At 44.6% G+C, this 18281-nt stretch overlaps 1 pseudogene; it reads left to right on the top strand.

Annotated features, from left to right (window-relative positions):
• Positions 1-3156: 3156 nt before the first annotated feature.
• The window catches only part of LOC111977964 (RNA binding protein fox-1 homolog 3-like), a 736610-nt pseudogene continuing 721485 nt past the window's right edge, over positions 3157-18281 (top strand).

The raw sequence follows: 18281 nt of genomic DNA, 5'->3' as shown, positions 1-18281 counted from the left end.
AACCTGCTCCTAACCACTGATACAGGGCCAGTTATTTATCATCCCATTATGAATAGGAATATCTTCAGGGCTAAGGTATTCTGATCGTAGATCTGTGGTTAAGGGCAGCCTCTAGCTCTATCAGACTAGATTGCATCCTAAATGGCACCCTATTCCCTATTGTCGTGTCTTTGGCTATGCCGGATTAAGTGATATGACATGCTATTCTATAAAATCCTTTCTTTGTAATTAATATTACCTGATTAAGCTAATCATGTAACTGTAATTAACTAGAAAGTCAGGGCACCACGAAAGAATGTTTACAGAGCTGTTATCTTCTGAATAAACTCTTAAAGACCTAGTAATATTTTACATCAATAGCAGTCAATATTAATCGTCACCTTATTTTAGTCTCATCTGAAAGTTGTAAATTCTTGGTTATCTTCACGAACCCTGGCTAACAAGTTGAATCAGCAATACAAACTTTGGTTTAATTATTTATTTACTAAATACCTAAATAATCACACAGAATTACATATACACAGAATGCAAATTATGTCATACCGAAAACATCCCTGGTGGACGAAATGATGGCTGGTTACACAAAGGAAAGGAGGTTGGGTTTGAGTGAAAGAGGGGGAAGACTGAGGAACAAAGGGAGAAGCTATGCTATCATAAATACAGTATCTTATGCATACTAAATTACCGCCCATTTGGAAAAGGAAAATGCAATAAATATTTACTCTGAGCTACGCTTCGGTAGTTTGGTTGTAGATGCTGGTCGTGTTGCCCAACAGATCTTCCTGTCCTCGGAAGAATGTCTCTGGTGGTAAACTGGATACGTTGTAGTATCGTTGTTGTGTGTTTAGGCTGGATCCGTTGTCCGTCCTTTCCTAGCCCACGTTTACAGCGGCCGCTGCTAACTCAACGACTAGGAGGTATCGCTTCTGTAGTGAATAAGAGTTCAAAGTTCATACCATTCCCAACCAAAGCTCACGCTGAGGTTGGCTTAGTTCTGTAGTTGACATGCAAGTCCTTTTAACGTGGGACCGTCGTCCTCACATCCTCGGAACAGCTTATTATCTGAATCCTTCGGACATCGGACCGTCGCCCTAATGTACCCGGAACAGAAGGTTATATTTTCGTAAAGGGCTTATATAGTGGAGGGAGAGAAGAGTGTGTTTCATAGTTTATAACCAATGTCTCTTCACAGGGGCGGGCCACTGATGGAGCAGAGCTTTAACCTTATGAAAATCCAATTCTCTCATTTGGAAGCTAAAATTACATTTAATCTTTTCACAAATAGATTCATATTTAAATTGCATAACAATTCCATGTGAATCTGATAACTATCATGTGTAGACTTTCCAAGATACAGTTTATGTCATCCTATCATTAATAAGAATGTCTCAGATGACAACCGAACCGACATCATATTCATTAAGTACCAACGCATATTTTCAACTGGTTGGATTACCGAAATATGGTTCCTTTCCCCCCCACCGTTCCCCGACTCTATGTTTAACAAAGGCTTTTCAAGAGTCCTTCAGTAGAGTCAAGAGAGGAAAGGGAGAAAGGTATTTATGGGGGGTCATAAACCTTACCCACAGGCCAACGTCATGACACTATGTAAGGGGATATGGGCCTGGTCAAAAGTAGTGCACTATATAGGGAATAGGGTGGCATTTGGAGCATACACTAAAAGGCAAGCCCTGTCCATCCAGGTATGAATGAATTAAGCTGTATGGAGGTGTTGAGTAGTAGTTACTGTATGGAACCTCCAGGGGACCAGGGGTGTGAGGGAGCACTCAGGTAGGCTTGGATGTGTCTCATGTCAGCCTATCTGGGTGGAGGGTGGAGGTGAGGTGTTAACTGGCTGTGATAGAACATGCTAGGGACCCCCTCACAGCAGAGGAGCTAAGTGACTGCTGGAGGTGAGTGTGTGTGTTTGTCCATAAATATGATAATGATGATGACTTCGCAGATAGCTTCTGCTGCACGCACACACACACATCTTGAACAGCTATCCTTGTGGGGACACACAATTCAGTCCCATTCAAAATCAATTTTTCCCTAACCCTAACCCTTACCTTAACCCAAACCCTAAACCTAACCCTAGTTCCTAACCCTAGCCCTAAAACTAACCCTATCTCCTAACCCTTAACCTAATTCTAACACAAATTCTAACCTTAACCCTAAACCCCTTAGAAATAGCATTTGACATTGTGGGGACCACCAGAATCCCCAGTTGGTCAAATTTTTGATGGTTTACTATTCTTGTGGGGACTTATGGTCCCCACAAGAATATTTAAACACGTCCACACACACACACACACACACACATACAACCCCCACCCGACACACACTCTGGGGTGAAAAACAAATCTTCAGAGTCAGTAAGACACCTCATGACAGTCTGATCCCTGAGGGAAGTAGCAGTCCGAGCAGAGTAGGGTAGGCAGCCAAGCAGAGCTACATTGGATCAGTGTTAGGTCATGAGCGCTGGGTAATTGCTAATCTCACTTTTAATTGAATCTGGTGGAGTGCAGTGTCTCGTATCGAGGAGAGAGAGAGAGAGAGAGAGAGAGAGGGCTGGGGAGAAGGCAGTGCAGCGACAGGGCCATCCAACCTGCCTCAATCTGCTATGAACTCACGACATTGGACTCCACATACGTGATGCTGCCGCAGAAAGACTAAAAACTATTTATTTGTAAATGAAGAGAGGAAGGGGGATGGAGAGAATGGCGTAAATTAGGAGTGGAGCGAGAGATACCTCTGTCTGTCTGTCCTCCGTGGCTCATTACATGTCAGTGTGTGTTGCGTTGGGTCCCATTGAAGCACACACATCAAACTGGCACCAGGTCAGTGCTCTCTCTCTCTATTCCTACTCTTTCCCGCCTCCTCGTCCTACTCCTCTCTCTCTCTATTCCTCCTCTTTCCCGCCTCCTCGTCCTCCTCCTCTCTTTCTCTATTCCTCCTCTTTCCCGCCTCCTCGTCCTCCTCCTCTCTCTCTCTATTCCTCCTCTTTCCCCCTGCCTCCTCGGTCAGCGTCCTCCTCTTCTTTCTGCATGGTGATGTGCCTCCTCTGTGGTCCGCCATCCGTGGCAAGATCGCTCCTCTCTGTCTACATCGTATTCCTCTCGTATGTCCCGCACTGCACTCGTCGCTCCTCCTCTCTCTCTCTATTCCTCCTCTTTCCCGCCTCCTCGTCCTCCTCCTCTCTCTCTCTATTCCTCCTCTTTCCCGCCTCCTCGTCCTCCTCCTCTCTCTCTCCATCCCTCGTTCAACGAGTGCCAACCAGCACAGGCGTGTGTGTGAGCGCCTCGTTCTTTATATCTTTTTCACTCCCCCTCTCTCTGTGTCAGCGCTGAATCCAGAGTCTGCTGGTGTGTGTGTGTGTGTTTGTGTGTGTGTGTTTCTTGTACCGTGCTGGCTCCGAGCAATTTGTGAGCGCTCACATACAAACACAGCACACTAGACCCACGCTACTGAGACACGCTAGCAACAGTAGAGCCTCTGAATCCGCTCTGCCCCAATCACACACTGGCTAACAGATCACTTCACACACACACACAACCCTCCCTTCTCCTCCTCTTCATCCTCCTCCTCTCTCTCTCTTTCTTTCACTCGCTCCTCTCGCTTACTCGCTTTCTCCATCACTCGCTCTCCCTCGTTCTCTTGCTCTGAACACTTCCTTTGGTAGCGGAGGAGTGTGTGACTGTGTGTGTGTCCAGTGCAGGGATAGCAGCGGAGAGAGAGAGAGAGATAGAGACGGAGACAAAGACAGAATGCCAGCAAAGTGACAGCCAGCAGTCAGTAACAGGACAGAGAGAGAAGAGAGAGGACCTTGAGACTACGACTAACTGTGAGTACTCTTTTTTTCTATCGCATGCCAATTATTTTCTATCCTCTTCTCTCACTCTCTTACAATGGAGGACCCGGTAACTACTGTACTGGACTAGTTGTGTTTCTTATGGAGGAATGACACACACTGTACACACACACTGTACACACACTGTAGACATACAGTAGAGCATATACAGTGATTACTGAACACACAGAGAAGCATGGGAAAGACTGGTCACACATACTAGTCATACTTACAGTAAGACAGACATAGTACACACATTTACAAGTGTATACAAGTGCGATTGCATATGAACTCAGACACGCACACACACACACACAGATGTAAATATACGTCTCACATTCAAACACATTTCATCACGATAATACAGTAGGGCAAAACTGTGTGAATCACCGGCCATCACACGTTGATGCAATGTACAGCCTACACTGTACGCATTTGTGCCATACACCTCACACATGCACCCGCAAACACGCACGCACGCACGCACACACACACACACACACACACACACACACACACACACACACACACACACACACACAACACACACACACAACACACACCACACACACACACACACACACACACACACACACACACACACACAACACACACACACACACACACACACACACACACACACACACACACACACACACACACACACACACACAGATATCAATCAAAGGTATGACATTCTCCTTTTTCTGAATTATGTAGAGTAATTATGTGAGTTGATTTCTGCTGGTTGGTGGAAAAGTAGTATTTTCATGGATGTAGGTACACCTGGTCACACAGTATGTAAACATTTTTACTGAGACAACACTGGACTGCTGTGTGTGTTGTGTGTTGTGTGTGTGTTGTGTGTGTGTGTGTGGTGTTGGTGTGTGTGTGGTGTGTGTGTGTGTGTTGTGTGGTTGTCTATACAGGTGTTATCAATGTGAAGAGGTCTCAGAGTTCCAACGACAAGGTCAGAAACAGACACAAGACCAAGGTGAAGGGTCTAGGACCGACATGAAATATACAGTGTGTGTGTGCACGTGTGTATGTGTGTGTGCAAGTGTGACTGTGAGTCAGTGTGAGACTTAGTTTCAGGGGCTCTCTAGTGCTTCTACAGTCTTACAGTTGGTGAAGAGGCATATTGAAGTGTCTAGTATTGTCTGTTTTATTATGGGAAACAACACTAGCTATTTGTTAGCCTGAGCGGTATCTCTCTGTGGCTATCCTAACCTACATCCCTCTCCTCCCCGAAGTGAAGCGTCTGATTTGTGGAATCACCAGTGTAGCACACTGACTTCACAGTAAGATAAGATTCATTCATTTCAGCTTTTTCGCTTCTCTTTTGTAAAATATAGATGGATGGTGGCGAGGGAGGGAGGGAGGGAGGGATAAGATATAGAGTGCTGCGTTGACGCTGAGGACAGCAGAGAGGAGTGAGAGTTAGAGCACGAGAGAGAGAGCTAGAGAGAGAGAGCGAAATAGAGTGAAAGACAATATTACCATTCCTGATTACTTTTTACAACTCAGAATTTTTTGTCTGTCATAGTCAAAGTGTGGTATGTGTGAGTGTATTTTCTGTGTATGAGTGGTACACATACCTAGCGTGACAGGATGTGTATTTTCTCTGTGTTCAATCAAGTCCATTTGAAAACATTTATTGGAATAGATTCTTTGTAGAGCTAATTACATTTAGTGATTTGTGACATTCTGTCTTTCTAGACCAACGTCCCACAGAAAAACCTATATGGGCCTTTAGCTTGTCCGCGGGGGCGTATTCAATAGGAGTGTGCTCATGCATTGAGTTTATTGAGTTTGTTTTGTCTGATTTCGCATGGCTACAGATGAAAAACAATCTGTTTACCTTCCGTATGGGACTTATTTTATTGTACTGATCAACAACATTTGCATAGAAGAAGCAATTCTTATTTTATAAAAGTGTGTGCTGTCTCTTTAAGACGAATGACATCATTCACACACAAAGTCTGTTCCAGTCTTGAGCAAAGATGATATTGACTGAGAGAGACGTGAGGCGGGGGAGACGAAGTGAATGAATAACGTTTTTGGTAGCAATCAGCTTTGTAATGTGCAAAATGTTCCTTTATGGTTTGCATATTATCTTAAACAAGGTACTAGGGTTGGCTTCAGCTGTAAGCTAGCAAGGAACGTTAGCCTACAAAGCTGGAAGCGGTATCTTCTTGGATTGTTGTGTTCCGTACTGGACATTGTTTTGGGAACAGTAATTAGCAGATTCAACATCTCTACATGCTGTGTAGCATTATTCAAGTGTGTTCTGTAACTTCTGTGCAGTGTAAGTGGTGATGCAGCCCAGACTCCCAGTGATTGCGGTGTTTCCTCAGGACAGGCTAGAGCTAGCAATGAGTAAGTGGAGCAGGCACGGTGCTCTCGTGCTACAAGGGGACAATCAGTAGACGACATTAGACACATTTGACAAATGTACCAGAAGTAACACACATTCTAGTACCACACCATTTTTAATGTTCTAATATCGTGACAGTACAAACGTTTCCTCAAGAAAGTGTGTTTGTGAGCAGGAATGTATGTCTTCAAGGAGTGTGTGTGTGTGTGTGTGTGTATCTGCTGGAGTGTTTGTGTTTGTATGTGAGTGTGTATCTGTGGGAGTGCATCTGCAGTGTTCGGCTTTTTGCGGGTGTATGATCTATATGTCTCCAGGAGAGTGTGTGTGCAGTGTTTGCGGGTAGATTCTGGGCTTATATGGGGAGCGTGGTAGACAGCATGTCTGAAGCTTATGCATGGATTTTCTCAGTCGGCCTATTGCTCTGAATTTTTTCCCATAATTATCAGTATTTCTCTGTATTTCTCTGTAGTCCTACACAACAGGGACTTTCTGTGTCTGTTCACATAAAAATTATTTTCTATATGTGATATGAGTTTGAGGTTTGAGCAATGGAAACGAGAGCTTGTGAAGATACCTTTTAGTTTTCATCTGTTCCAGGAAGTGTGTGTGTGTGTGTGTGTGTGTGTGTGTGTGTGTGTGTGTGTGTGTGTGTGTGTNGTGTGTGTGTGTGTGTGTGTGTGTGTGTGTGTGTGTGTGTGTGTGTGTGTGTGTGTGTGTGTGTGTGTGTGTGTGTGTGTGCGCGCAGGTGTGTTTGAGGGGATGAGAGAGTGTTTGCCTGTCTCAGTGAGGACAGTAACACTGGGAGCCATATCCCCTGGAGGCTCTTACTTTAGCCAGGAAGCAGAACATTGCAGTAGTGTTACGTAGCTTGTAATTACAGTGAAAAGACAGACATTTCTAAGTAGAGAGAGGAATGGAATTAGACTATGTACGTTTGCTTCTAAAAAAGAAAGAAATAAGAAATGAAATGTTTAAAGGTGTCTCTGACCTTATTGCATGCAATTGCAACATTGTTAGCTAGCAAGCTATTTACCAGAATGCCGGCAAAAGCATAGCATAGCGATACCATAGCGTAAATTTAAGTTTATGCTATTTTCTGAAGAATGAAGACATCGGACAGCAGTGGCTGCTTTCATTTCGAGTGGACAGGCTGCACCGAAAATTACAATCTTGTCGCGCCTGTGCAGTGCACATTTGGAATGAAGTTGCTTTATTAACTAGGGAGAATTTTCGATGGGTATTCCCAGGAAGCTAATCCTGAAGATGGATGCTGTACCTTCATTGACAGTGGATGTTGCAAGTGCTGACCGTAACGTAAGTATCAGAGTTTGATGAGTCTGACACGGTAGCCAACATTTTGGGGGGGATCGGGGGGGCTAACATGAGATAATGCAACTGTGGCTGTGGCTGCTTTTGACTTGTGAATTATATATTTTCTGTAATAAACCTGATAGTCACTATGTGTTTTTTGCAGTGTGTATAGTATTTGGAAATCACCCCTGGAAATCATATTTTTCCATTCGAGTGTGTGGGTTGTTGTCTTACAGTTGATGCAGCTTTTGTCATTGGGGCTAATCATGATGATTAGGGAGGGGGTTATTAGTATTTCACTTTCCAACTCCTTACACTTCAACGAGGTCAATTTGATCCAGCGCCGTATGTGGGGAGGCGGTGCGAGCTGTCCATCCCAGGACCCCTTTCTGTCCAGTGTGATAGGCCTAACAAGGAAGAGGCAATTGCTGGATTTGTCTCCTGCATCAGTCTTGGGGGTGACTGAAGCTAAGTGGGTGACTGAAGCCTGCTTGATTGAAGCGGGGTACATGGGTCAATCCCCACACCATTACAACACCGCTACCAGCCTATACCGTTGACACCAGGCAGGATGGGAACTGGGATTCGTTGGACCAGGCAATGTTTCTCCACTCCTCAATTGATCGCGTGCACACTGGAGCCACTTCTTTTTGTTTTTAGCTGATAGGAGTAGAACCCGGTGTGCTAATCGGTTGCAATAGCCCATCCGTGAAAAGGATGAGTTGTGCATTCCGAGATGCCGTTCTACACACCACCGTTCTCCTTTGTCCTGTCATCAACAAGGTTTTTGCCCACAGGTGTCACGCCCTGACCATTGTTTCTCTATGGTGTAGTAGGTCAGGGCGTGACTAGGGGGTATTCTAGTTTATAATTTCTATGTTGTGTTCTAGTTTATATTTTCTATGTTGGTGTTTTGTATGATTCCCAATTAGCTGGTAATCGTTGTCTTTAATTGGAGATCATATTTAAGTAGCTATTTTTCCCACCTGTGTTTGTGGGATATTGTTTTGTGTTTGTGCATGTGCACCACGTTGTCACGTTTAGTTGTTCGTTTATTGATATATTTTGTTTTGTTTAAGTTTCTCTTTGAATTAAATATGTGGAACTCAACATCCGCTGCGCCTTGGTCCCGATCTTACGACAACCGTGACAGAATATCCCACCAAAAGAGGACCAAGCAGCGTATCCACGAGGTAAAGGAGTTTTGGACATGGGAAGAAGTGATGGGTGGATGCGAGACCCTTCCTTGGCGGCAGACGGAAGGTAATAATGGAGGACAGCGACGACGCCAGGGTTCGCGTCCACAGAAAGCCCAAGGACAACCTCAAGATTCTTTTAGGGGGGGGCACAAGGGGTGGCCGGCTGAGCCGCGGGAAGAGTCAGAGCACATGGAGCAGGCGATAGAGAAGTGGTCAGTCGACCACTCTGGCACTCTCAAGGAGAGTGCCAGAGCCCGCATGGGAGTCGATGGAACAGTGTGAGGAAGGATACGGGAGAATGGAGTTGGCTAGGAGTATGCAGCAGCGCAAGCATGCTTACGAGCAGGTCATCAGTCACCAGATCTCCAGTGCACCTCCTCAGCCCGGTATGTCCTGTGCCGGTTCCTCGCACTCGCCATGAGGAGCGTGTCGTCAGTCCGCTGCCAAAGAAACCCCACATGGAGTTGGCGGTCGAGCAGCGGAGAGTGTCAGAGCCTGTGTGGGAGTCAGAGGAGGAATTCGATGAGAGATTCCGGAGAGAGGTGATAGCGATGAGAATGCTGCAGCACACTCGTCCTGAAGTGCGTGTCCCCAGTCCGGTACGTCCTGTGCCAGCTCCCCGCACTCTCCCTGAAGAGCCAGAGACCGTCAGGGAGGCGATGGAGAAGTTGGGAGAGAGAGAGAGGAGAGAGATGTTTTGCAAGTGTGTTCTGCTCAACATTCGACCAAAGGATCCGGTTAGCAGTCTGGTGAAACCTGTACCGGCTCCACACATCTGGACTCCAGTGCGCCTCCCCAGTCCGGTATGTCCTGTGCCTTCTCCCAGAAGTGCGTGTCACCAGTCCGGTGCCACCTGTACCGGCCCCACGCACTAGGCCTCCAGTGCGCATTCACAGTCCGGAGCTTCCGGCGACGGTCAATGGTCCGGAGCTTCCGGCGACGGTACACGGTCCGGAGCCTCCGGCGACGGTACACGGTCCGGAGCCTCCGGCGACGGTACACGGTCCGGAGCCTCCGGCGACGGTACACGGTCCGGAGCCTCGTGCGACGGTACACGGTCCGGAGCCTCGTGCGACGGTACACGGTCCGGAGCCTCGTGCGACGGTCCACGGTCCGGAGCCTCGTGCGACGGTCCATGGTCCGGAGCCTCCAGCGAGGGTCAGCGGTCCGGAGCTTCCAGGAAAGGCGTCCAGTCCAGTCCAGCTCCAGGGCAGGAGTCTTCCTCTGCGCTGGTGGCCAGTCCAGGCACGGTGTCCAGTCCAGCTCCAAGGCCGGAGCCTTCCTCAGCGCCGGTATCCAGTCCGGGCACGGTGTCCAGTCCAGCTCCAAGGCCGGAGCCTTCCTCTGCGCCAGTCATAGCACGCTCAAAGACACTTAGGTAACTTTTTTGCCCATTCTAACATTCAATCGAACAGTAACTGAATGCCTTGACACCTGTCTGCCTGCTTTATATAGCAAGCCACTGCCACGGGACTCACTATCTGTAGGAGCGAAACATTTTCAAGAACGGGGTGGTGTACCTAATAAACTATTAGGCTTATCGTATTTTTTTTGAAAGTGTTCGGATGGGGTCCTGCACATTGTAGGGTGGCCGTGTGCCTACAATTAATTTGGAAAGTATTCTGACCCCTTCACTTTTTCCACATTTTGTTACGTTACAGCCTTATTCTAAAATGTGTGAAATAAAAAACAAATCCTCATCAATCTATACAAAATACCCCATAATGACAAAGTGAAAACAGGTTTTTAGAAGAAATGTGTTAAAATGAAATTATTAAAAATAATAAACAGAAATACCTTATTTACATAAGTATTCAGACCCATTGCTATGAGACAATTGCTATTGCTATGAGACAAAATTGAGCTCAGGTGCTTCTTGTTTCCATTGATGATCCTTGAGCTGTTTCTACAACTTGATTGAAGTTCTACAACTTGTAAATTCAATTCATTGGACATGATTTGGAAAGGCATACACCTGTCTATATAAGGCCCTACAGTTGACAGTGCATGTCAGTGCAAAAACCAAAACACGAGGTCAAAGGAATTGTCTGTAGAGCTCTGAGACAGGATTGTGTCAATGGAGAGATCTGGGGAAGGGTACCAAAAAATTCTACAGCATTGAAGGTCACCAAGAACACAGCGGCCTCCATCATTCTTAAATGGACAAAGTTTGGAACCACCAAGACTCTTCCTAGACCTGGCCGCCAGGACAAACTGAGCAATCGGGGGAGATGGGCCTTGGTCAGGGAGGTGACCAAGAACCAGATGGTCACTCTGACAGAGCTCCAGAGTTCCCCTGTGGAGATGGGAGAACTTTCCAGAAGGACAACCATCTCTGCAGCACTCCAACAATCAGGCCTTTATGGTAGTGGCCAGACGGAAGCCACTCCTCAGTAAAAGGCACATGACAGCCCGCTTGGAGTTTGTCAAAAGTCACCTAAAGGATTCTCAGACCATGAGAAAGAAATTTCGCTGATCTGATAAACCAAGATTGAACTCTTTATCCTGAAAGCCAAGCATCACATCTGGAGGAAACCTGGCACCATCCCTAAGGTGAATCATGGTGACGGCAGAATCATGCTGTGGGGATGCTTTTCTACGGCAGGGACTGGGAGACAGGATCGAGGGAAAGATGAACAGAACAAAGTACAGAGATCCTTGATGAAAGCCTGCTCCAGAGGCTCAGGACTTCAGACTGTGGCGAAGGTTCGCCTTCCAACAGGATAACGACCCTAAGTACACAGCCAAGATAATGCAGGAGTGGCTTCGGGACAAGTCTCTGAATGTCCTTGAGTGGCCCAGCCAGAGCCCTGACTTGAACCCGATCTAACATCTCTGAAGAGACCTGAAAATAGCTGTGCAGCGACCCTCTCCATCCAACCTGAAAGAGCTTGAGAGGATCTGCAGAGAAGGATACAGGTGTGTCAAGCTTGTATTGTCATACCCAATACGACTCAAGGCTGTAATCGCTGCCGAAGGTGCTTCAACAAAGTACAGAGTAATTGACCTGAATACTTGTTAATGTGATATTTCTGTTATTTTCTTTAGCAAAGAAATATATAACACTGTTTTTTCTTTGTTATTATGGGGTATTGTGTGCAGATTGGTGATGGGGAAAAACACAATTGAATCCGTTTTAGAATAAGGATGTAATAAAAAAATGGAAAAAGTGGTCTGAAAACATTCCGAATGCACCTGTGCGGCTTATGGCTGTAATATATTTTTTTCTGTCAAATGATGTCTCACCAATATTTCTCACCTTTATTTCTGAAGACTGTTCATTTTGATCAATATTTTGGCTATGCTGGCCTATTGTAAAATCTAAAATAAATGTCTGATCAATACACACAATTCGGAACATATTGTCAGCTATATTGCTAATGAAGAGGCATCAATAAATTGTCCAGTACACTTATTGTATGCTGTTTTCATGTACAGTGCCTTCAGAAAGTATTCAGACCCCATTACCTTTTACACATTTAGTTGTGTTACAGCCTGATTTTAAAATGGATTCAATATAGATTTTTTTTGTCACTGGCCTACACACAATACCCCATAATGTCAAAGTGTAATTATGTTTTTCGAAATTTGTACAAATGAATTAAAAAGGAAAAGCTGAAATGTCTTGAGTCAAGTATTCAACCCCTTCATTATGGCAAGTCTAAATGAGTTCATATATTAAGTTGCATGGACTCTGTGTGCAATATTAGTGTTTAAAATGATTTTTGAATGACTAGCTCATTTCTGTACCCCACACATACAATTATCTGTAAGGTCCCTCAGTCGAGCAGAAAATTTCAAACACAGATTCAACCACAAAGACCAGGGAGGTTGTCCAATGCCTCGCAAAGAAGGGGACCAAAAAAAAAGAGGCAATGAATATCCCTTTGAGCATGGTGAAGTTATTAATTACACTTTTGATAGTATGTCAATACACCCATTCACTACAAAGATACAGTCGTCCTTCCTGACTTAGCTGCCGGAGAGGAAGGAAACTGCTCAGGTATTTCGCCATGAGGCCAATGGTGACTTTAAAATAGTTACAGAGTTTAATGGCTGTGATATGAAAAAACTGAGGATGGATCAACAACATTTTAGTTACTACACAAAAAAATATTTCAAATAAAGAAGGAAGCCTCTACAGAATATAAATATTCCAAAACATGCATCCTGTTTGCAACAAGGCATTACCTCTCACACATTTAAAGTAATAATGCAAACAATGTAGCAAAGTAAAACATTTTTTGTCCTAAATACAAAGTGTTATGTTTAGGGTAAATCCAATACAACACATTACTGAGTACCACTCTCCACATTTCCAAGCATAGTGGTGACTGCATCATGTTATGGGTATGCTTGTAATCGTTAAGGACTGGGAGTTTTTCAGGATAAAAAAATAAACGGAATGGAGCTAAGCACAGGCAAAATCCTAGAGGAAAACCTGGTTCAGTCTGCCTTCCACCACCGACTTGGAGATGAATTCAACTTTTAGCAGGACAATAACCTAAAACACAAGACCAAATCTACACTGGCGTTGCTTACCAAGAAGACAGTGAATGTGCCTGGGTGGCCGAGTTACAGTTTTGACTTAATTCTACTTGAAAATCTATGGCAAGACATGAAAATCTTTGTCTAGCAATGATCAAAAAACAATTTAGAGCTTGAACAATTTTAAAAAGAATAATGTGCAAATGTTTCACAATCCAGGTGTGGAAAGCTCTTAGAGACTTACCCCAGAAAACCTCACAGCTGTTATCGCTGCCAAATTTGTTTCTACAAAGTATTGACTCAGGGATGTGAATACTTACGGAAATTATTTCTGTATTTAATTTTCAATAATTTGGCAAAACATTTGAAAAAACATATTTTCACTTTGTCATTACGGAGTATTGTGTGTGAGAAAAACTTTTTGAATTCAGGCTAAAACATCAACATGTAAATTAAGTCAAGGGACATGAATGCTGTCTGAAGGCACTGTACATTCCCTTATGTCTAAGCTTCTAAGGTGACTCAGGATTGACTAATTCTTGTGAAGACGTGTATAAGTGAACTGTGTTCTGTAATTAGGTACAAAACAATAGAAATGCAATTGGGAATTGCTGCTGTTTGTCTGATATTCAACAGTCCATGATCTGTTGACCATGAGAGCATTTTGCAGAGAAAATGGGTTGAGGCATACTATTTAGGCTCAGAATGACATGTTGCCCATTGTTTACCTCGTCATTAATGACATGTGGCCAATTGTTTAGCTTGTTACCTGGCAACGACCACAATGAGCTGTCAGTCAAGGCAAGCTCATGAATAAAAACTCCCCCCCACTCAGCCTATTCTTTCAGGCTTCCTGATAGTTAGAGATGAGAGAAAAGATACCATTTCTTAAATTATGAGCATTTTCTAGTGTTAAAATCTTATGGGTGACGTTTTGGTCATTCAAAGGATATTTTTACTTGCGAAATAGGATGACTGGGCAGGGCCTTGAAGTTTTGGGATTGAAAAAAAAATGTCTACCTTTGGGATTGAACACGCAACTTTCGGATCCAGAGTAATGGGATTATGTTTTAGCAAAACCCAAGCCTATTTGATGTTAACAGCACTCACTGTTGTCCCTGGTGGCCAGTTTTGAGGGCTTTTTCTGGCGTCTTCAGGACATGGACAGACATGCTATTTCAAAGTCAATTTTGCTGTGTATTCAGACAACAGACACGGCCTAGAATTAATTATTTGTTGTATATTTCAATTAAATGTTTAATCTAAGTAGTTGATGAGACAGATTATATACAAGCTGCTAATATATATGTTGTGTTTCTTTCCCACTATGATAGCATGATAACCCTCCGACTGACAAGAGTGGACAGTCCCTTGTAGTAGACTTGTAGATTATTTACTATAATAGTCTAAATTTAAATCTCCAAAATATGATGTTTTATTTTGTATGTCAGCAAAGCAACATCCAACAACATCCAGTTTTGCTATTTATTACCTGTCCAGGGGGTTGGTGGTGTATTTGAGAAGGAGATTGTTGCATTATGAGAGGGTTACTGTACACAGGCATTGCGGCCCAACTCCAGTCCTCCAGTATCAGGTGAGATTGTCTGGGGCTACAAAAAAACTGTGTGCTGTTGGGGGTACTGGAAGACTGGAGTTGGGAAACACTGCCCTATGTAATGCACCGCTTTTGTAGTGAACAATATAGGGACGTAGTTCTTTATTTTTACTATTTTCTACATTGTATAATTATAATGAAAACAAACTATGAAATAAAACATATGGAATCATGTTGTAACCCAAAAAGTGTTGAACAAATCTAAATATACTTTATAATTTAGAATTTGTCATCAAGACAAATTCACCCTTTGTCTTGATGACAGCTTTGCACACTCCTGACAATCTCTCAATCAGCTTCATGAGGGAGTCACCTGGAAAGCATTTCAATTAACAGTTGTGCCTTGTTAAAAGGTAATTTGTGGAATTTCTTTCATTCTTAATATGTTTGAGCCAATCAGTTGTGTTGTGACAAGGTAGGGGTGGTATACAGAAGATAGCCCTATCTGGTAAAAGACCAAGTTCATATTATGGCAGGAACAGCGCAAATAAGCAAAGAGAAAAGACAGTCCATCATTTCTTTAAGACATGAAGGTCAGTCAATCCGGAAAATTTCAAGAACTTTGAAAGTTTCTTCAAGGGCAGCCGCAAAAACCATCAAGCACTATGATGAAACTGGCTCTCATGAGGACCACTACAGTAAAGGAAGACCCAGACTTACCTCTGCTGCAGAGAAAAAGTTCATTTGCGTTAGCCGCCTCAGAATTTGCAGCCCAAATAAATGCTTCACAGAGTTTTTATTTATTTATTTAACCTTTTTTTAACTAGGCAAGTCAGATAAGAACAAATTCTTATTTACAATAACTTCCGGCGCCGACCGAGATGGCCGCCTCGCTTCGCGTTCCTTGGAAAATATGCAGTATTTTGTTTTTTTATGTGTTATTCCTTACATTGATACCCCAGGTAATCTTAGGTTTCATTACATACAGTCGGGAGGAACTACTGAATATAAGAGCAACGTCAACTCACCATCGTTCCAACCAGGAATATGACTTTCCCGAAACGGATCCAGTGTTTTGCCTTCCACCCAATACAATGGATCTGATCCCAGCCGGCGACCCTATGCGACGCCGTAAAAGGGGCAAACGTAGCGGTCTCCTGGTCAGGCTTCGGAGACGGGCACATCGCGCTCCACTCCCTAGCATACTACTCGCCAATGTCCAGTCTCTTGACAATAAGGTTGATGAAATCCGAGCAAGGGTAACATTCCAGAGAGACATCAGAGATTGTAACGTTCTCTGCTTCACGGAAACATGGCTAACTCAAGAGACGCTAACGGAGTCGGTGCAGCCAGCTGGTTTCTTCACGCATCGCGCCGACAGAAACATACATCTTTTTGGTAAGAATAGGGGCGGGGGTGTATGCCTTATGATTAACGAGACGTGGTGTGATCATAACAACATACAGGAACTCAAGTCATTCTGTTCACCTGATCTAGAACTCCTCACAATCAAATGTCGACCGCATTATCTACCAAGGGAATTCTCTTCGYTTATAATCACAGCCGTATATATTCCCCCCCAAGCAGACACATCGATGGCCCTGAACGAACTTTATCTGACTCTTTGTAAACTGGAAACCACACACCCTGAGGCTGCATTCATCGTACGAGAGAGGATTTTGAGGACAAATACAGTGCCACTGACATGGCCGCTACCAAAACCTCTTTCACTGCAGCCGAGTGTGAGTAAAACATTTAAACGTGTTAACCCTCGCAAGGCTGCAGGCCCAGACGGCATTCCCGCGCGTCCTCAGAGTATGCGCAGACCAGCTGGCTGGTGTTTTACGGACATATTCAATCAATCCTTATCCCAGTCTGTTTGTCCCATGCTTCAAGAGGGCAACCATTGTTCCTGTTCCCAAGAAAGCTATGGTAACTGAGCTAAACGACTACCGCCCCGTAGCACTCACTTCCGTCATCATGAAGTGCTTTGAGAGACTAGTCAAGGACCATATCACCTCCACCCTACCGGACACCCTAGACTACTCCAATTTGCTTACCGACCCAATAGGTCCACAGACGACGCAATCGCAACCACACTGCACACTGCCCTAACCCATCTGGACAAGAGGAATACCTATGTGAGAATGCTGTTCATCGACTACAGCTCAGCATTTAACACCATAGTACCCTCCAAACTCGTCATCAAGCTCGAACGCCTGGGTCTCGACCCCGCCCTGTGCAACTGGGTCCTGGACTTCCTGACAGGTCCGCCCCAGGTGGTGAGGGTAGGGTAAAACATCTCCACCCGGCTGATCCTCAACACTGGGCCCACAAGGGTGCGTTCTGAACCCTCTCCTGTATCCCTGTTCACTCACGACTGCGTGGCCATGTTCACGCCTCCAACTCAATCATGCAAGTTTGCGGATGACACTACAGTGGTAGGCTTGATTACCAACAACGACGAGACGGCCTACAGGGAGGAGGGGAGGGCCCTCGGAGTGTGTGTCAGAAAATAACCTCACACTCAACGTCAACAAAACAAAGGAGATGATTGTGGACTTCAGGAAACAGCAGAGGGGCAACCCCCTATCCACATCGACGGACAGTAGAGGAGAAGGTGGAAAGTTTTAAGTTCCTCGGTGTACACATCACGGACAAACTGATTGGTCCACCCACAAACGACAGCGTTGTGAAAAGGCGCAGCAGCGCCTCTTCAACCTCAGGAGGCCTGAAGAAATCCGGCTTGTCACCAAAAGGCACTCACAAACTTCTACAGATGCACAATCGAGACATCCTGTCGGGCTGTATCACCCGCTGGTACGGCAACTGCTCCGCCCACAACCGTAAGGCTCTACAGAGGGTAGTGAGTCTGCACAACGCATCACCGGGGGCAAACTACCTGCCTCCAGGACACCTACACCACCCGATGTCACAGGAAGGCCATAAAGATCATCAAGGACAACAACCACCCAGCCACTGCCTGTTCACCCGCGTATCATCCAGAAGGCGAGGTCAGTACAGGTGCATCAAAGCAGGGACCGTAAGACTGAAAAACAGCTTCTATCTAAGGCCATCAGACTGTTAACCGCCACCACTAACATTTAGCGGCCGCTGCCAACATACTGACTCAACTCCAGCCACTTTGATTAATGGGAATTTGATGAAATTATTGTAAAAAATGTACCACTAGCCACTTTAAACAATGCACTTAATATAATTGTTTACATACCTACATTACTCATCTCATATGTACATGTATATACCTGTACTCTATATCATCTACTGCATCTTGCCATCTTTATTTAATAACATGTATCAGCTAGCCACTTTAAACTATCGCACTTTTATGTTTACATACCTACATTACTCATCTCAAATATGTGTATATGTATATCTGTGACTCTATACCATCTACTGCATCTTGCCCTATTTCGTTCTTATCGCAATCGACTCGATTTCATATATCTTTTGGCTACAGTATTCTTTATCACCTTTACA

The sequence above is a fragment of the Salvelinus sp. IW2-2015 genome, linkage group LG18 (genome assembly GCF_002910315.2).
Source record: "Salvelinus sp. IW2-2015 linkage group LG18, ASM291031v2, whole genome shotgun sequence".
NCBI classification, from domain to species: Eukaryota; Metazoa; Chordata; class Actinopteri; order Salmoniformes; family Salmonidae; genus Salvelinus; species Salvelinus sp. IW2-2015.
This window is presented reverse-complemented; position numbering and strand designations above follow the sequence as displayed.